Source organism: Dromaius novaehollandiae, chromosome 1, assembly GCF_036370855.1.
Source record: "Dromaius novaehollandiae isolate bDroNov1 chromosome 1, bDroNov1.hap1, whole genome shotgun sequence".
Classification (NCBI taxonomy): domain Eukaryota; kingdom Metazoa; phylum Chordata; class Aves; order Casuariiformes; family Dromaiidae; genus Dromaius; species Dromaius novaehollandiae.
Genome location: NC_088098.1, coordinates 84,116,844 through 84,137,689, shown reverse-complemented (window position 1 = coordinate 84,137,689; position 20,846 = coordinate 84,116,844).

The window sequence follows — 20,846 nt, the reverse complement described above, 5'->3', positions numbered from 1 at the left end:
AGGCATCGAGAGCGAGAGGCGTGCCTAACTCTCAATGCCTAGCGATGGCTGTCGATCTCCACGGGCATTTTCGCTTTTGGCACGGGGCCAATCCTCTTCTTGTGAGGCATCCAAGCAGTCTCGCCATCAATACCTCTCGATAGCGAGGGCCATCGAAGCCTCTCCAATTTCACACCTATCGATACACATCGATATCCCTCGGAAGCGATAAGATCGCTACCGATGGGTATCGATGGCTAGCGATAGGCAGCGGGAGCTGCCGATCTCGAGAGGCATGCAGAGCTTGCGGGCTGTGGGCCGTGTTGCTCTTGGGAGGCCCCGAGACCTCTCGACATTGACCATTTTGGGGATCGAGGGCCCTTCTGGAGCATTGATTTCCATAGGCATGGTGCGGGAACGACACGCAGAGAGAGCGAGCCCTCTCGCTCTGCCTCAGAAGCTGTCGATCTCCACAGCTCCGTAGCCAGCGGGAGGCATCGAGAGCGAGAGGCGTGCCTAACTCTCGATGCCTAGCGATGGCTGTCGATCTCCACGGGCATTTTCGCTTTTGGCACGGGGCCGATCCTCTTCTTGTGAGGCATCCAAGCAGTCTTGCCATCGATACCTCTCGATAGGGAGGGGCATCGAAGCCTGTCCAATTCCACACCTATCGATACACATCGATATCCCTCGGAAGCGATAAGATCGCTACCGATGGATATCGATGGCTAGCGATAGGCAGCGGGAGCTGCTGGTCTCGAGAGGCATGCAGAGCTTGTGGGGTGTGGGCCGTGTTGCTCTTGGGAGGCCCCGAGGCCTCTCGACCTTGACCGTTTTGGGGATCGAGAGCCCTTCTGGAGCATTGATTTCCATAGGCATGGTGCGGGAACGACACACAGAGAGAGCGAGCCCTCTCGCTCTGCCTCAGAAGCCGTCGATCTCCACAGCTCCGTAGCCAGCGGGAGGCATCAATAACGAGAGGCGTGCCTAACTCTCAATGCCTAGCGATGGCTGTCGATCTCCACGGGCATTTTCGCTTTTGGCACGGGGCCAATCCTCTTCTTGTGAGGCATGCAAGCAGTCTCGCCATCAATACCTCTCGATAGGGAGGGGCATCGAAGCCTGTCCAATTCCACACCTATCGATACACATCGATATCCCTCGGAAGCGATAAGATCGCTACCGATGGATATCGATGGCTAGCGATAGGCAGCGGGAGCTGCCGATCTCGAGAGGCATGCAGAGCTTGCGGGCTGTGGGCCGTGTTGCTCTTGGGAGGCCCCGAGGCCTCTCGACATTGACCGTTTTGGGGATCGAGGGCCCTTCTGGAGCATTGATTTCCATAGGCATGGTGCGGGAATGACACGCAGAGAGAGCGAGCCCTCTCGCTCTGCCTCAGAAGCTGTTGAGCTCCACAGCTCCGTAGCCAGCGGGAGGCATCGAGAGCGAGAGGCGTGCCTAACTCTCAATGCCTAGCGATGGCTGTCGATCTCCATGGGCATTATCGCTTTTGGCACGGGGCCGATCCTCTTCTTGTGAGGCATCCAAGCAGTCTCACCATCAATACCTCTCGATAGGGAGGGGCATCGAAGCCTGTCCAATTCCACACCTATCGATACACATCGATATCCCTCGGAAGCGATAAGATCGCTACCGATGGATATCGATGGCTAGCGATAGGCAGCGGGAGCTGCCGATCTCGAGAGGCATGCAGAGCTTGCGGGCTGTGGGCCGTGTTGCTCCTGGGAGGCCCCGAGGCCTCTCGACATTGACCATTTTGGGGATCGAGGGCCCTTCTGGAGCATTGATTTCCATAGGCATGGTGCGGGAACGACACGCAGAGAGAGCGAGCCCTCTCGCTCTGCCTCAGCAGCTGTCTCCACAGCTCCGTAGCCAGCGGGAGGCATCGAGAGCGAGAGGCGTGCCTAACTCTCAATGCCTAGCGATGGCTGTCGATCTCCACGGGCATTTTCGCTTTTGGCACGGGGCCAATCCTCTTCTTGTGAGGCATCCAAGCAGTCTCGCCATCAATACCTCTCGATAGCGAGGGCCATCGAAGCCTCTCCAAATCCACACCTATCGATACACATCGATATCCCTCGGAAGCGATAAGATCGCTACCGATGGATATCGATGGCTAGCGATAGGCAGCGGGAGCTGCCGATCTCGAGAGGCATGCAGAGCTTGCGGGCTGTGGGCCGTGTTGCTCTTGGGAGGCCCCGAGGCCTCTCGACATTGACCATTTTGGGGATCGAGGGCCCTTCTGGAGCATTGATTTCCATAGGCATGGTGAGGGAACGACACACAGAGAGAGCGAGCCCTCTCGCTCTGCCTCAGCAGCTGTTGAGCTCCACATCTCCGTAGCCAGCGGGAGGCATCGAGAGCGAGAGGCGTGCCTAACTCTCAATGCCTAGCGATGGCTGTCGATCTCCACGGGCATTTTCGCTTTTGGCACGGGGCCAATCCTCTTCTTGTGAGGCATCCAAGCAGTCTCGCCATCAATACCTCTCGATAGCGAGGGCCATCGAAGCCTCTCCAAATCCACACCTATCGATACACATCGATATCCCTCGGAAGCGATAAGATCGCTACCGATGGGTATCGATGGCTAGCGATAGGCAGCGGGAGCTGCCGATCTCGAGAGGCATGCAGAGCTTGCGGGCTGTGGGCCGTGTTGCTCTTGGGAGGCCCCGAGGCCTCTCGACATTGACCATTTTGGGGATCGAGGGCCCTTCTGGAGCATTGATTTCCATAGGCATGGTGCGGGAACGACACACAGAGAGAGCGAGCCCTCTCGCTCTGCCTCAGCAGCTGTTGAGCTCCACATCTCCGTAGCCAGCGGGAGGCATCGAGAGCGAGAGGCGTGCCTAACTCTCAATGCCTAGCGATGGCTGTCGATCTCCACGGGCATTTTCGCTTTTGGCACGGGGCCAATCCTCTTCTTGTGAGGCATCCAAGCAGTCTCGCCATCAATACCTCTCGATAGCGAGGGCCATCGAAGCCTCTCCAAATCCACACCTATCGATACACATCGATATCCCTCGGAAGCGATAAGATCGCTACCGATGGGTATCGATGGCTAGCGATAGGCAGCGGGAGCTGCCGATCTCGAGAGGCATGCAGAGCTTGCGGGCTGTGGGCCGTGTTGCTCTTGGGAGGCCCCGAGACCTCTCGACATTGACCATTTTGGGGATCGAGGGCCCTTCTGGAGCATTGATTTCCATAGGCATGGTGCGGGAACGACACGCAGAGAGAGCGAGCCCTCTCGCTCTGCCTCAGAAGCTGTCGATCTCCACAGCTCCGTAGCCAGCGGGAGGCATCGAGAGCGAGAGGCGTGCCTAACTCTCAATGCCTAGCGATGGCTGTCGATCTCCACGGGCATTTTCGCTTTTGGCACGGGGCCGATCCTCTTCTTGTGAGGCATCCAAGCAGTCTTGCCATCGATACCTCTCGATAGGGAGGGCCATCGAAGCCTGTCCAATTCCACACCTATCGATACACATCGATATCCCTCGGAAGCGATAAGATCGCTACCGATGGATATCGATGGCTAGCGATAGGCAGCGGGAGCTGCTGGTCTCGAGAGGCATGCAGAGCTTGTGGGGTGTGGGCCGTGTTGCTCTTGGGAGGCCCCGAGGCCTCTCGACCTTGACCGTTTTGGGGATCGAGAGCCCTTCTGGAGCATTGATTTCCATAGGCATGGTGCGGGAACGACACACAGAGAGAGCGAACCCTCTCGCTCTGCCTCAGAAGCCGTCGATCTCCACAGCTCCGTAGCCAGCGGGAGGCATCAATAACGAGAGGCGTGCCTAACTCTCAATGCCTAGCGATGGCTGTCGATCTCCACGGGCATTTTCGCTTTTGGCACGGGGCCAATCCTCTTCTTGTGAGGCATCCAAGCAGTCTCGCCATCAATACCTCTCGATAGCGAGGGGCATCGAAGCCTGTCCAATTCCACACCTATCGATACACATCGATATCCCTCGGAAGCGATAAGATCGCTACCGATGGATATCGATGGCTAGCGATAGGCAGCGGGAGCTGCCGATCTCGAGAGGCATGCAGAGCTTGCGGGCTGTGGGCCGTGTTGCTCTTGGGAGGCCCCGAGGCCTCTCGACATTGACCGTTTTGGGGATCGAGGGCCCTTCTGGAGCATTGATTTCCATAGGCATGGTGCGGGAACGACACGCAGAGAGAGCGAGCCCTCTCGCTCTGCCTCAGAAGCTGTCGATCTCCACAGCTCCGTAGCCAGCCGTAGGCATCAATAACGAGAGGCGTGCCTAACTCTCAATGCCTAGCGATGGCTGTCGATCTCCATGGGCATTATTGCTTTTGGCACGGGGCCGATCCTCTTCTTGTGAGGCATCCAAGCAGTCTCACCATCAATACCTCTCGATAGGGAGGGGCATCGAAGCCTCTCCAAATCCACACCTATCGATACACATCGATATCCCTCGGAAGCGATAAGATCGCTACCGATGGGTATCGATGGCTAGCGATAGGCAGCGGGAGCTGCCGATCTCGAGAGGCATGCAGAGCTTGCGGGCTGTGGGCCGTGTTGCTCTTGGGAGGCCCCGAGGCCTCTCGACATTGACCATTTTGGGGATCGAGGGCCCTTCTGGAGCATTGATTTCCATAGGCATGGTGCGGGAACGACACACAGAGAGAGCGAGCCCTCTCGCTCTGCCTCAGCAGCTGTTGAGCTCCACATCTCCGTAGCCAGCGGGAGGCATCGAGAGCGAGAGGCGTGCCTAACTCTCAATGCCTAGCGATGGCTGTCGATCTCCACGGGCATTTTCGCTTTTGGCACGGGGCCAATCCTCTTCTTGTGAGGCATCCAAGCAGTCTCGCCATCAATACCTCTCGATAGCGAGGGCCATCGAAGCCTCTCCAAATCCACACCTATCGATACACATCGATATCCCTCGGAAGCGATAAGATCGCTACCGATGGGTATCGATGGCTAGCGATAGGCAGCGGGAGCTGCCGATCTCGAGAGTCATGCAGAGCTTGCGGGCTGTGGGCTGTGTTGCTCTTGGGAGGCCCCGAGACCTCTCGACATTGACCATTTTGGGGATCGAGGGCCCTTCTGGAGCATTGATTTCCATAGGCATGGTGCGGGAACGACACGCAGAGAGAGCGAGCCCTCTCGCTCTGCCTCAGAAGCTGTCGATCTCCACAGCTCCGTAGCCAGCGGGAGGCATCGAGAGCGAGAGGCGTGCCTAACTCTCAATGCCTAGCGATGGCTGTCGATCTCCACGGGCATTTTCGCTTTTGGCACGGGGCCGATCCTCTTCTTGTGAGGCATCCAAGCAGTCTCGCCATCAATACCTCTCGATAGCGAGGGCCATCGAAGCCTCTCCAAATCCACACCTATCGATACACATCGATATCCCTCGGAAGCGATAAGATCGCTACCGATGGATATCGATGGCTAGCGATAGGCAGCGGGAGCTGCTGGTCTCGAGAGGCATGCAGAGCTTGTGGGGTGTGGGCCGTGTTGCTCTTGGGAGGCCCAGAGGCCTCTCGACCTTGACCGTTTTGGGGATCGAGAGCCCTTCTGGAGCATTTATTTCCATAGGCATGGTGCGGGAACGACACACAGAGAGAGCGAACCCTCTCGCTCTGCCTCAGAAGCCGTCGATCTCCACAGCTCCGTAGCCAGCGGGAGGCATCAATAACGAGAGGCGTGCCTAACTCTCAATGCCTAGCGATGGCTGTCGATCTCCACGGGCATTTTCGCTTTTGGCACGGGGCCAATCCTCTTCTTGTGAGGCATGCAAGCAGTCTCGCCATCAATACCTCTCGATAGCGAGGGGCATCGAAGCCTGTCCAATTCCACACCTATCGATACACATCGATATCCCTCGGAAGCGATAAGATCGCTACCGATGGATATCGATGGCTAGCGATAGGCAGCGGGAGCTGCCGATCTCGAGAGGCATGCAGAGCTTGCGGGCTGTGGGCCGTGTTGCTCTTGGGAGGCCCCGAGGCCTCTCGACATTGACCGTTTTGGGGATCGAGGGCCCTTCTGGAGCATTGATTTCCATAGGCATGGTGCGGGAACGACACGCAGAGAGAGCGAGCCCTCTCGCTCTGCCTCAGAAGCTGTTGAGCTCCACAGCTCCGTAGCCAGCGGGAGGCATCGAGAGCGAGAGGCGTGCCTAACTCTCAATGCCTAGCGATGGCTGTCGATCTCCACGGGCATTTTCGCTTTTGGCACGGGGCCGATCCTCTTCTTGTGAGGCATCCAAGCAGTCTCGCATCGATACCTCTCGATAGCGAGGGCCATCAAAGCCTGTCCAATTCCACACCTATCGATACACATCGATATCCCTCGGAAGCGATAAGATCGCTACCGATGGGTATCGATGGCTAGCGATAGGCAGCGGGAGCTGCCGATCTCGAGAGGCATGCAGAGCTTGTGGGGTGTGGGCCGTGTTGCTCTTGGGAGGCCCCGAGGCCTCTCGACATTGACCGTTCTGGGGATCGAGGGCCCTTCTGGAGCATTGATTTCCATAGGCATGGTGCGGGAACGACACGCAGAGAGAGCGAGCCCTCTCGCTCTGCCTCAGAAGCTGTTGAGCTCCACAGCTCCGCAGCCAGCGGGAGGCATCGAGAGCGAGAGGCGTGCCTAACTCTCAATGCCTAGCGATGGCTGTCGATCTCCACGGGCATTTTCGCTTTTGGCACGGGGCCGATCCTCTTCTTGTGAGGCATCCAAGCAGTCTCGCATCGATACCTCTCGATAGGGAGGGGCATCGAAGCCTGTCCAATTCCACACCTATCGATACACATCGATATCCCTCGGAAGCGATAAGATCGCTACCGATGGGTATCGATGGCTAGCGATAGGCAGCGGGAGCTGCCGATCTCGAGAGGCATGCAGAGCTTGTGGGGTGTGGGCTGTGTTGCTCTTGGGAGGCCCCGAGACCTCTCGACATTGACCGTTTTGGGGATCGAGGGCCCTTCTGGAGCATTGATTTCCATAGGCATGGTGCGGGAACGACACGCAGAGAGAGCGAGCCCTCTCGCTCTGCCTCAGAAGCTGTCTCCACAGCTCCGTAGCCAGCCGTAGGCATCAATAACGAGAGGCGTACCTAACTCTCAATGCCTAGCGATGGCTGTCGATCTCCACGGGCATTTTCGCTTTTGGCACGGGGCCGATCCTCTTCTTGTGAGGCATCCAAGCAGTCTTGCCATCAACACCTCTCGATAGGGAGGGGCATCGAAGCCTGTCCAATTCCACACCTATCGATACACATCGATATCCCTCGGAAGCGATAAGATCGCTACCGATGGATATCGATGGCTAGCGATAGGCAGCGGGAGCTGCCGATCTCGAGAGGCATGCAGAGCTTGTGGGGTGTGGGCTGTGTTGCTCTTGGGAGGCCCCGAGACCTCTCGTCATTGACCGTTTTGGGGATCGAGGGCCCTTCTGGAGCATTGATTTCCATAGGCATGGTGAGGGAACGACACGCAGAGAGAGCGAGCCCTCTCGCTCTGCCTCAGCAGCTGTTGAGCTCCACATCTCCGTAGCCAGCGGGAGGCATCGAGAGCGAGAGGCGTGCCTAACTCTCAATGCCTAGCGATGGCTGTCGATCTCCATGGGCATTTTTGCTTTTGGCACGGGGCCGATCCTCTTCTTGTGAGGCATGCAAGCAGTCTCGCCATCAATACCTCTCGATAGCGAGGGCCATCGAAGCCTCTCCAAATCCACACCTATCGATACACATCGATATCCCTCGGAAGCGATAAGATCGCTACCGATGGATATCGATGGCTAGTGATAGGCAGCGGGAGCTGCCGATCTCGAGAGGCATGCAGAGCTTGTGGGGTGTGGGCCGTGTTGCTCTTGGGAGGCCCTGAGGCCTCTCGACATTGACCGTTCTGGGGATCGAGGGCCCTTCTGGAGCATTGATTTCCATAGGCATGGTGCGGGAACGACACACAGAGAGAGCGAGCCCTCTCGCTCTGCCTCAGAAGCTGTCGATCTCCACAGCTCCGTAGCCAGCGGGAGGCATCGAGAGCGAGAGGCGTGCCTAACTCTCAATGCCTAGCGATGGCTGTCGATCTCCACGGGCATTTTCGCTTTTGGCACGGGGCCAATCCTCTTCTTGTGAGGCATCCAAGCAGTCTCGCCATCAATACCTCTCGATAGCGAGGGCCATCGAAGCCTCTCCAAATCCACACCTATCGATACACATCGATATCCCTCGGAAGCGATAAGATCGCTACCGATGGATATCGATGGCTAGCGATAGGCAGCGGGAGCTGCTGGTCTCGAGAGGCATGCAGAGCTTGTGGGGTGTGGGCCGTGTTGCTCTTGGGAGGCCCCGAGGCCTCTCGACCTTGACCGTTTTGGGGATCGAGAGCCCTTCTGGAGCATTGATTTCCATAGGCATGGTGCGGGAACGACACACAGAGAGAGCGAACCCTCTCGCTCTGCCTCAGAAGCCGTCGATCTCCACAGCTCCGTAGCCAGCGGGAGGCATCAATAACGAGAGGCGTGCCTAACTCTCAATGCCTAGCGATGGCTGTCGATCTCCACGGGCATTTTCGCTTTTGGCACGGGGCCAATCCTCTTCTTGTGAGGCATCCAAGCAGTCTCGCCATCAATACCTCTCGATAGCGAGGGGCATCGAAGCCTGTCCAATTCCACACCTATCGATACACATCGATATCCCTCGGAAGCGATAAGATCGCTACCGATGGATATCGATGGCTAGCGATAGGCAGCGGGAGCTGCCGATCTCGAGAGGCATGCAGAGCTTGCGGGCTGTGGGCCGTGTTGCTCTTGGGAGGCCCCGAGGCCTCTCGACATTGACCGTTTTGGGGATCGAGGGCCCTTCTGGAGCATTGATTTCCATAGGCATGGTGCGGGAACGACACGCAGAGAGAGCGAGCCCTCTCGCTCTGCCTCAGAAGCTGTTGAGCTCCACAGCTCCGTAGCCAGCGGGAGGCATCGAGAGCGAGAGGCGTGCCTAACTCTCAATGCCTAGCGATGGCTGTCGATCTCCACGGGCATTTTCGCTTTTGGCACGGGGCCGATCCTCTTCTTGTGAGGCATCCAAGCAGTCTCGCATCGATACCTCTCGATAGCGAGGGCCATCAAAGCCTGTCCAATTCCACACCTATCGATACACATCGATATCCCTCGGAAGCGATAAGATCGCTACCGATGGGTATCGATGGCTAGCGATAGGCAGCGGGAGCTGCCGATCTCGAGAGGCATGCAGAGCTTGTGGGGTGTGGGCCGTGTTGCTCTTGGGAGGCCCCGAGGCCTCTCGACATTGACCGTTCTGGGGATCGAGGGCCCTTCTGGAGCATTGATTTCCATAGGCATGGTGCGGGAACGACACGCAGAGAGAGCGAGCCCTCTCGCTCTGCCTCAGAAGCTGTTGAGCTCCACAGCTCCGCAGCCAGCGGGAGGCATCGAGAGCGAGAGGCGTGCCTAACTCTCAATGCCTAGCGATGGCTGTCGATCTCCACGGGCATTTTCGCTTTTGGCACGGGGCCGATCCTCTTCTTGTGAGGCATCCAAGCAGTCTCGCATCGATACCTCTCGATAGGGAGGGGCATCGAAGCCTGTCCAATTCCACACCTATCGATACACATCGATATCCCTCGGAAGCGATAAGATCGCTACCGATGGGTATCGATGGCTAGCGATAGGCAGCGGGAGCTGCCGATCTCGAGAGGCATGCAGAGCTTGTGGGGTGTGGGCTGTGTTGCTCTTGGGAGGCCCCGAGACCTCTCGACATTGACCGTTTTGGGGATCGAGGGCCCTTCTGGAGCATTGATTTCCATAGGCATGGTGCGGGAACGACACGCAGAGAGAGCGAGCCCTCTCGCTCTGCCTCAGAAGCTGTCTCCACAGCTCCGTAGCCAGCCGTAGGCATCAATAACGAGAGGCGTACCTAACTCTCAATGCCTAGCGATGGCTGTCGATCTCCACGGGCATTTTCGCTTTTGGCACGGGGCCGATCCTCTTCTTGTGAGGCATCCAAGCAGTCTTGCCATCAACACCTCTCGATAGGGAGGGGCATCGAAGCCTGTCCAATTCCACACCTATCGATACACATCGATATCCCTCGGAAGCGATAAGATCGCTACCGATGGATATCGATGGCTAGCGATAGGCAGCGGGAGCTGCCGATCTCGAGAGGCATGCAGAGCTTGTGGGGTGTGGGCTGTGTTGCTCTTGGGAGGCCCCGAGACCTCTCGTCATTGACCGTTTTGGGGATCGAGGGCCCTTCTGGAGCATTGATTTCCATAGGCATGGTGAGGGAACGACACGCAGAGAGAGCGAGCCCTCTCGCTCTGCCTCAGCAGCTGTTGAGCTCCACATCTCCGTAGCCAGCGGGAGGCATCGAGAGCGAGAGGCGTGCCTAACTCTCAATGCCTAGCGATGGCTGTCGATCTCCATGGGCATTTTTGCTTTTGGCACGGGGCCGATCCTCTTCTTGTGAGGCATGCAAGCAGTCTCGCCATCAATACCTCTCGATAGCGAGGGCCATCGAAGCCTCTCCAAATCCACACCTATCGATACACATCGATATCCCTCGGAAGCGATAAGATCGCTACCGATGGATATCGATGGCTAGTGATAGGCAGCGGGAGCTGCCGATCTCGAGAGGCATGCAGAGCTTGTGGGGTGTGGGCCGTGTTGCTCTTGGGAGGCCCTGAGGCCTCTCGACATTGACCGTTCTGGGGATCGAGGGCCCTTCTGGAGCATTGATTTCCATAGGCATGGTGCGGGAACGACACACAGAGAGAGCGAGCCCTCTCGCTCTGCCTCAGAAGCTGTCGATCTCCACAGCTCCGTAGCCAGCGGGAGGCATCGAGAGCGAGAGGCGTGCCTAACTCTCAATGCCTAGCGATGGCTGTCGATCTCCACGGGCATTTTCGCTTTTGGCACGGGGCCAATCCTCTTCTTGTGAGGCATCCAAGCAGTCTCGCCATCAATACCTCTCGATAGCGAGGGGCATCGAAGCCTGTCCAATTCCACACCTATCGATACACATCGATATCCCTCGGAAGCGATAAGATCGCTACCGATGGATATCGATGGCTAGCGATAGGCAGCGGGAGCTGCCGATCTCGAGAGGCATGCAGAGCTTGCGGGCTGTGGGCCGTGTTGCTCTTGGGAGGCCCCGAGGCCTCTCGACATTGACCGTTTTGGGGATCGAGGGCCCTTCTGGAGCATTGATTTCCATAGGCATGGTGCGGGAACGACACGCAGAGAGAGCGAGCCCTCTCGCTCTGCCTCAGCAGCTGTCGATCTCCACAGCTCCGTAGCCAGCCGTAGGCATCAATAACGAGAGGCGTGCCTAACTCTCAATGCCTAGCGATGGCTGTCGATCTCCATGGGCATTATTGCTTTTGGCACGGGGCCGATCCTCTTCTTGTGAGGCATCCAAGCAGTCTCACCATCAATACCTCTCGATAGGGAGGGGCATCGAAGCCTCTCCAAATCCACACCTATCGATACACATCGATATCCCTCGGAAGCGATAAGATCGCTACCGATGGGTATCGATGGCTAGCGATAGGCAGCGGGAGCTGCCGATCTCGAGAGGCATGCAGAGCTTGCGGGCTGTGGGCCGTGTTGCTCTTGGGAGGCCCCGAGGCCTCTCGACATTGACCATTTTGGGGATCGAGGGCCCTTCTGGAGCATTGATTTCCATAGGCATGGTGCGGGAACGACACACAGAGAGAGCGAGCCCTCTCGCTCTGCCTCAGCAGCTGTCGATCTCCACAGCTCCGTAGCCAGCGGGAGGCATCGAGAGCGAGAGGCGTGCCTAACTCTCAATGCCTAGCGATGGCTGTCGATCTCCACGGGCATTTTCGCTTTTGGCACGGGGCCGATCCTCTTCTTGTGAGGCATCCAAGCAGTCTCGCCATCAATACCTCTCGATAGCGAGGGCCATCGAAGCCTCTCCAAATCCACACCTATCGATACACATCGATATCCCTCGGAAGCGATAAGATCGCTACCGATGGATATCGATGGCTAGCGATAGGCAGCGGGAGCTGCTGGTCTCGAGAGGCATGCAGAGCTTGTGGGGTGTGGGCCGTGTTGCTCTTGGGAGGCCCCGAGGCCTCTCGACCTTGACCGTTTTGGGGATCGAGGGCCCTTCTGGAGCATTGATTTCCATAGGCATGGTGCGGGAACGACACACAGAGAGAGCGAACCCTCTCGCTCTGCCTCAGAAGCCGTCGATCTCCACAGCTCCGTAGCCAGCGGGAGGCATCAATAACGAGAGGCGTGCCTAACTCTCAATGCCTAGCGATGGCTGTCGATCTCCACGGGCATTTTCGCTTTTGGCACGGGGCCAATCCTCTTCTTGTGAGGCATCCAAGCAGTCTCGCCATCAATACCTCTCGATAGCGAGGGGCATCGAAGCCTGTCCAATTCCACACCTATCGATACACATCGATATCCCTCGGAAGCGATAAGATCGCTACCGATGGATATCGATGGCTAGCGATAGGCAGCGGGAGCTGCCGATCTCGAGAGGCATGCAGAGCTTGCGGGCTGTGGGCCGTGTTGCTCTTGGGAGGCCCCGAGGCCTCTCGACATTGACCGTTTTGGGGATCGAGGGCCCTTCTGGAGCATTGATTTCCATAGGCATGGTGCGGGAACGACACGCAGAGAGAGCGAGCCCTCTCGCTCTGCCTCAGAAGCTGTTGAGCTCCACAGCTCCGTAGCCAGCGGGAGGCATCGAGAGCGAGAGGCGTGCCTAACTCTCAATGCCTAGCGATGGCTGTCGATCTCCACGGGCATTTTCGCTTTTGGCACGGGGCCGATCCTCTTCTTGTGAGGCATCCAAGCAGTCTCGCATCGATACCTCTCGATAGCGAGGGCCATCAAAGCCTGTCCAATTCCACACCTATCGATACACATCGATATCCCTCGGAAGCGATAAGATCGCTACCGATGGGTATCGATGGCTAGCGATAGGCAGCGGGAGCTGCCGATCTCGAGAGGCATGCAGAGCTTGTGGGGTGTGGGCCGTGTTGCTCTTGGGAGGCCCCGAGGCCTCTCGACATTGACCGTTCTGGGGATCGAGGGCCCTTCTGGAGCATTGATTTCCATAGGCATGGTGCGGGAACGACACGCAGAGAGAGCGAGCCCTCTCGCTCTGCCTCAGAAGCTGTTGAGCTCCACAGCTCCGCAGCCAGCGGGAGGCATCGAGAGCGAGAGGCGTGCCTAACTCTCAATGCCTAGCGATGGCTGTCGATCTCCACGGGCATTTTCGCTTTTGGCACGGGGCCGATCCTCTTCTTGTGAGGCATCCAAGCAGTCTCGCATCGATACCTCTCGATAGGGAGGGGCATCGAAGCCTGTCCAATTCCACACCTATCGATACACATCGATATCCCTCGGAAGCGATAAGATCGCTACCGATGGGTATCGATGGCTAGCGATAGGCAGCGGGAGCTGCCGATCTCGAGAGGCATGCAGAGCTTGTGGGGTGTGGGCTGTGTTGCTCTTGGGAGGCCCCGAGACCTCTCGACATTGACCGTTTTGGGGATCGAGGGCCCTTCTGGAGCATTGATTTCCATAGGCATGGTGCGGGAACGACACGCAGAGAGAGCGAGCCCTCTCGCTCTGCCTCAGAAGCTGTCTCCACAGCTCCGTAGCCAGCCGTAGGCATCAATAACGAGAGGCGTACCTAACTCTCAATGCCTAGCGATGGCTGTCGATCTCCATGGGCATTTTCGCTTTTGTCACGGGGCCAATCCTCTTCTTGTGAGGCATCCAAACGGTCTCGCCATCAATACCTCTCGATAGCGAGGGCCATCGAAGCCTCTCCAAATCCACACCTATCGATACACATCGATATCCCTCGGAAGCGAGAAGATCGCTACCGATGGATATCGATGGCTAGCGATAGGCAGCGGGAGCTGCCGATCTCGAGAGGCATGCAGAGCTTGCGGGCTGTGGGCCGTGTTGCTCTTGGGAGGCCCCGAGGCCTCTCGACATTGACCATTTTGGGGATCGAGGGCCCTTCTGGAGCATTGATTTCCATAGGCATGGTGAGGGAACGACACGCAGAGAGAGCGAGCCCTCTCGCTCTGCCTCAGCAGCTGTTGAGCTCCACATCTCCGTAGCCAGCGGGAGGCATCGAGAGCGAGAGGCGTGCCTAACTCTCAATGCCTAGCGATGGCTGTCGATCTCCATGGGCATTTTTGCTTTTGGCACGGGGCCGATCCTCTTCTTGTGAGGCATGCAAGCAGTCTCGCCATCAATACCTCTCGATAGCGAGGGCCATCGAAGCCTCTCCAAATCCACACCTATCGATACACATCGATATCCCTCGGAAGCGATAAGATCGCTACCGATGGATATCGATGGCTAGTGATAGGCAGCGGGAGCTGCCGATCTCGAGAGGCATGCAGAGCTTGTGGGGTGTGGGCCGTGTTGCTCTTGGGAGGCCCTGAGGCCTCTCGACATTGACCGTTCTGGGGATCGAGGGCCCTTCTGGAGCATTGATTTCCATAGGCATGGTGCGGGAACGACACGCAGAGAGAGCGAGCCCTCTCGCTCTGCCTCAGAAGCTGTCGATCTCCACAGCTCCGTAGCCAGCGGGAGGCATCGAGAGCGAGAGGCGTGCCTAACTCTCAATGCCTAGCGATGGCTGTCGATCTCCACGGGCATTTTCGCTTTTGGCACGGGGCCAATCCTCTTCTTGTGAGGCATCCAAGCAGTCTCGCCATCAATACCTCTCGATAGCGAGGGCCATCGAAGCCTCTCCAAATCCACACCTATCGATACACATCGATATCCCTCGGAAGCGATAAGATCGCTACCGATGGGTATCGATGGCTAGCGATAGGCAGCGGGAGCTGCCGATCTCGAGAGGCATGCAGAGCTTGCGGGCTGTGGGCCGTGTTGCTCTTGGGAGGCCCCGAGGCCTCTCGACATTGACCATTTTGGGGATCGAGGGCCCTTCTGGAGCATTGATTTCCATAGGCATGGTGCGGGAACGACACACAGAGAGAGCGAGCCCTCTCGCTCTGCCTCAGCAGCTGTTGAGCTCCACATCTCCGTAGCCAGCGGGAGGCATCGAGAGTGAGAGGCGTGCCTAACTCTCAATGCCTAGCGATGGCTGTCGATCTCCACGGGCATTTTCGCTTTTGGCACGGGGCCAATCCTCTTCTTGTGAGGCATCCAAGCAGTCTCGCCATCAATACCTCTCGATAGCGAGGGCCATCGAAGCCTCTCCAAATCCACACCTATCGATACACATCGATATCCCTCGGAAGCGATAAGATCGCTACCGATGGATATCGATGGCTAGCGATAGGCAGCGGGAGCTGCTGGTCTCGAGAGGCATGCAGAGCTTGTGGGCTGTGGGCCGTGTTGCTCTTGGGAGGCCCCGAGGCCTCTCGACCTTGACCGTTTTGGGGATCGAGAGCCCTTCTGGAGCATTGATTTCCATAGGCATGGTGCGGGAACGACACACAGAGAGAGCGAACCCTCTCGCTCTGCCTCAGAAGCCGTCGATCTCCACAGCTCCGTAGCCAGCGGGAGGCATCAATAACGAGAGGCGTGCCTAACTCTCAATGCCTAGCGATGGCTGTCGATCTCCACGGGCATTTTCGCTTTTGGCACGGGGCCAATCCTCTTCTTGTGAGGCATCCAAGCAGTCTCGCCATCAATACCTCTCGATAGCGAGGGCCATCGAAGCCTCTCCAAATCCACACCTATCGATACACATCGATATCCCTCGGAAGCGATAAGATCGCTACCGATGGGTATCGATGGCTAGCGATAGGCAGCGGGAGCTGCCGATCTCGAGAGGCATGCAGAGCTTGTGGGCTGTGGGCCGTGTTGCTCTTGGGAGGCCCCGAGGCCTCTCGACATTGACCATTTTGGGGATCGAGGGCCCTTCTGGAGCATTGATTTCCATAGGCATGGTGAGGGAACGACACGCAGAGAGAGCGAGCCCTCTCGCTCTGCCTCAGCAGCTGTTGAGCTCCACATCTCCGTAGCCAGCGGGAGGCATCGAGAGCGAGAGGCGTGCCTAACTCTCAATGCCTAGCGATGGCTGTCGATCTCCATGGGCATTTTCGCTTTTGGCACGGGGCCGATCCTCTTCTTGTGAGGCATGCAAGCAGTCTCGCCATCAATACCTCTCGATAGGGAGGGGCATCGAAGCCTGTCCAATTCCACACCTATCGATACACATCGATATCCCTCGGAAGCGATAAGATCGCTACCGATGGATATCGATGGCTAGCGATAGGCAGCGGGAGCTGCCGATCTCGAGAGGCATGCAGAGCTTGTGGGGTGTGGGCCGTGTTGCTCTTGGGAGGCCCTGAGGCCTCTCGACATTGACCGTTCTGGGGATCGAGAGCCCTTCTGGAGCATTGATTTCCATAGGCATGGTGCGGGAACGACACACAGAGAGAGCGAGCCCTCTCGCTCTGCCTCAGAAGCTGTCGATCTCCACAGCTCCGTAGCCAGCGGGAGGCATCGAGAGCGAGAGGCGTGCCTAACTCTCAATGCCTAGCGATGGCTGTCGATCTCCACGGGCATTTTCGCTTTTGGCACGGGGCCAATCCTCTTCTTGTGAGGCATCCAAGCAGTCTCGCCATCAATACCTCTCGATAGCGAGGGCCATCGAAGCCTCTCCAAATCCACACCTATCGATACACATCGATATCCCTCGGAAGCGATAAGATCGCTACCGATGGATATCGATGGCTAGCGATAGGCAGCGGGAGCTGCCGATCTCGAGAGGCATGCAGAGCTTGTGGGCTGTGGGCCGTGTTGCTCTTGGGAGGCCCCGAGGCCTCTCGACATTGACCATTTTGGGGATCGAGGGCCCTTCTGGAGCATTGATTTCCATAGGCATGGTGAGGGAACGACACGCAGAGAGAGCGAGCCCTCTCGCTCTGCCTCAGCAGCTGTTGAGCTCCACATCTCCGCAGCCAGCGGGAGGCATCGAGAGCGAGAGGCGTGCCTAACTCTCGATGCCTAGCGATGGCTGTCGATCTCCACGGGCATTTTCGCTTTTGGCACGGGGCCAATCCTCTTCTTGTGAGGCATCCAAGCAGTCTCGCATCGATACCTCTCGATAGGGAGGGGCATCGAAGCCTGTCCAATTCCACACCTATCGATACACATCGATATCCCTCGGAAGCGATAAGATCGCTACCGATGGGTATCGATGGCTAGCGATAGGCAGCGGGAGCTGCCGATCTCGAGAGGCATGCAGAGCTTGCGGGCTGTGGGCCGTGTTGCTCTTGGGAGGCCCCGAGGCCTGTCGACATTGACCATTTTGGGGATCGAGGGCCCTTCTGGAGCATTGATTTCCATAGGCATGGTGCGGGAACGACACGCAGAGAGAGCGAGCCCTCTCGCTCTGCCTCAGAAGCTGTCTCCACAGCTCCGTAGCCAGCCGTAGGCATCAATAACGAGAGGCGTACCTAACTCTCAATGCCTAGCGATGGCTGTCGATCTCCATGGGCATTTTCGCTTTTGTCACGGGGCCAATCCTCTTCTTGTGAGGCATCCAAGCAGTCTCGCCATCAATACCTCTCGATAGCGAGGGCCATCGAAGCCTCTCCAAATCCACACCTATCGATACACATCGATATCCCTCGGAAGCGAGAAGATCGCTACCGATGGATATCGATGGCTAGCGATAGGCAGCGGGAGCTGCCGATCTCGAGAGGCATGCAGAGCTTGCGGGCTGTGGGCCGTGTTGCTCTTGGGAGGCCCCGAGGCCTCTCGACATTGACCATTTTGGGGATCGAGGGCCCTTCTGGAGCATTGATTTCCATAGGCATGGTGAGGGAACGACACGCAGAGAGAGCGAGCCCTCTCGCTCTGCCTCAGCAGCTGTTGAGCTCCACATCTCCGTAGCCAGCGGGAGGCATTGAGAGCGAGAGGCGTGCCTAACTCTCAATGCCTAGCGATGGCTGTCGATCTCCATGGGCATTTTTGCTTTTGGCACGGGGCCGATCCTCTTCTTGTGAGGCATCCAAGCAGTCTCGCCATCAATACCTCTCGATAGGGAGGGGCATCGAAGCCTGTCCAATTCCACACCTATCGATACACATCGATATCCCTCGGAAGCGATAAGATCGCTACCGATGGATATCGATGGCTAGCGATAGGCAGCGGGAGCTGCTGGTCTCGAGAGGCATGCAGAGCTTGTGGGGTGTGGGCCGTGTTGCTCTTGGGAGGCCCCGAGGCCTCTCGACCTTGACCGTTTTGGGGATCGAGAGCCCTTCTGGAGCATTGATTTCCATAGGCATGGTGCGGGAACGACACGCAGAGAGAGCGAGCCCTCTCGCTCTGCCTCAGAAGCCGTCGATCTCCACAGCTCCGTAGACAGCGGGAGGCATCAATAACGAGAGGCGTGCCTAACTCTCAATGCCTAGCGATGGCTGTCGATCTCCACGGGCATTTTCGCTTTTGGCACGGGGCCAATCCTCTTCTTGTGAGGCATGCAAGCAGTCTCGCCATCAATACCTCTCGATAGCGAGGGGCATCGAAGCCTGTCCAATTCCACACCTATCGATACACATCGATATCCCTCGGAAGCGATAAGATCGCTACCGCTGGATATCGATGGCTAGCGATAGGCAGCGGGAGCTGCCGATCTCGAGAGGCATGCAGAGCTTGCGGGCTGTGGGCCGTGTTGCTCTTGGGAGGCCCCGAGGCCTCTCGACATTGACCATTTTGGGGATCGAGGGCCCTTCTGGAGCATTCATTTCCATAGGCATGGTGCGGGAATGACACGCAGAGAGAGCGAGCCCTCTCGCTCTGCCTCAGAAGCTGTTGAGCTCCACAGCTCCGCAGCCAGCGGGAGGCATCAATAACGAGAGGCGTGCCTAACTCTCAATGCCTAGCGATGGCTGTCGATCTCCACGGGCATTTTCGCTTTTGGCACGGGGCCGATCCTCTTCTTGTGAGGCATCCAAGCAGTCTCGCATCGATACCTCTCGATAGGGAGGGGCATCGAAGCCTGTCCAATTCCACACCTATCGATACACATCGATATCCCTCGGAAGCGATAAGATCGCTACCGATGGGTATCGATGGCTAGCGATAGGCAGCGGGAGCTGCCGATCTCGAGAGGCATGCAGAGCTTGTGGGGTGTGGGCTGTGTTGCTCTTGGGAGGCCCCGAGACCTCTCGACATTGACCGTTTTGGGGATCGAGGGCCCTTCTGGAGCATTGATTTCCATAGGCATGGTGCGGGAACGACACGCAGAGAGAGCGAGCCCTCTCGCTCTGCCTCAGAAGCTGTCGATCTCCACAGCTCCGTAGCCAGCCGTAGGCATCAATAACGAGAGGCGTGCCTAACTCTCAATGCCTAGCGATGGCTGTCGATCTCCATGGGCATTATCGCTTTTGGCACGGGGCCGATCCTCTTCTTGTGAGGCATCCAAGCAGTCTCACCATCAATACCTCTCGATAGGGAGGGGCATCGAAGCCTGTCCAATTCCACACCTATCGATACACATCGATATCCCTCGGAAGCGATAAGATCGCTACCGATGGGTATCGATGGCTAGCGATAGGCAGCGGGAGCTGCCGATCTCGAGAGGCATGCAGAGCTTGCGGGCTGTGGGCCGTGTTGCTCCTGGGAGGCCCCGAGGCCTCTCGACATTGACCATTTTGGGGATCGAGGGCCCTTCTGGAGCATTGATTTCCATAGGCATGGTGCGGGAACGACACACAGAGAGAGCGAGCCCTCTCGCTCTGCCTCAGAAGCTGTCGATCTCCACAGCTCCGTAGCCAGCGGGAGGCATCGAGAGCGAGAGGCGTGCCTAACTCTCGATGCCTAGCGATGGCTGTCGATCTCCACGGGCATTTTCGCTTTTGGCACGGGGCCAATCCTCTTCTTGTGAGGCATCCAAGCAGTCTCGCATCGATACCTCTCGATAGGGAGGGGCATCGAAGCCTGTCCAATTCCACACCTATCGATACACATCGATATCCCTCGGAAGCGATAAGATCGCTACCGATGGATATCGATGGCTAGCGATAGGCAGCGGGAGCTGCCGATCTCGAGAGGCATGCAGAGTTTGCGGGCTGTGGGCCGTGTTGCTCTTGGGAGGCCCCGAGGCCTCTCGACATTGACCGTTTTGGGGATCGAGGGCCCTTCTGGAGCATTGATTTCCATAGGCATGGTGCGGGAACGACACGCAGAGAGAGCGAGCCCTCTCGCTCTGCCTCAGAAGCTGTTGATCTCCACAGCTCCGTAGCCAGCGGGAGGCATCGAGAGCGAGAGGCGTGCCTAACTCTCAATGCCTAGCGATGGCTGTCGATCTCCACGGGCATTTTCGCTTTTGGCACGGGGCCAATCCTCTTCTTGTGAGGCATGCAAGCAGTCTCGCCATCAATACCTCTCGATAGCGAGGGGCATCGAAGCCTCTCCAAATCCACACCTATCGATACACATCGATATCCCTCGGAAGCGATAAGATCGCTACCGATGGATATCGATGGCTAGCGATAGGCAGCGGGAGCCGCCGATCTCGAGAGACATGCAGAGCTTGTGGGGTGTGGGCTGCGTTGCTCTTGGGAGGCCCCGAGGCCTCTCGACATTGACCGTTTTGGGGATCGAGGGCCCTTCTGGAGCATTGATTTCCATAGGCATGGCGCGGGAACGACACGCAGAGAGACAGCGAGCCCTCTCGCTCTGCCTCAGAAGCTGTTGATCTCCACAGCTCCGTAGCCAGCGGGAGGCATCGAGAGCGAGAGGCGTGCCTAACTCTCAATGCCTAGCGATGGCTGTCGATCTCCACGGGCATTTTCGCTTTTGGCACGGGGCCGATCCTCTTCTTGTGAGGCATCCAAGCAGTCTCGCCATCAATACCTCTCGATAGGGAGGG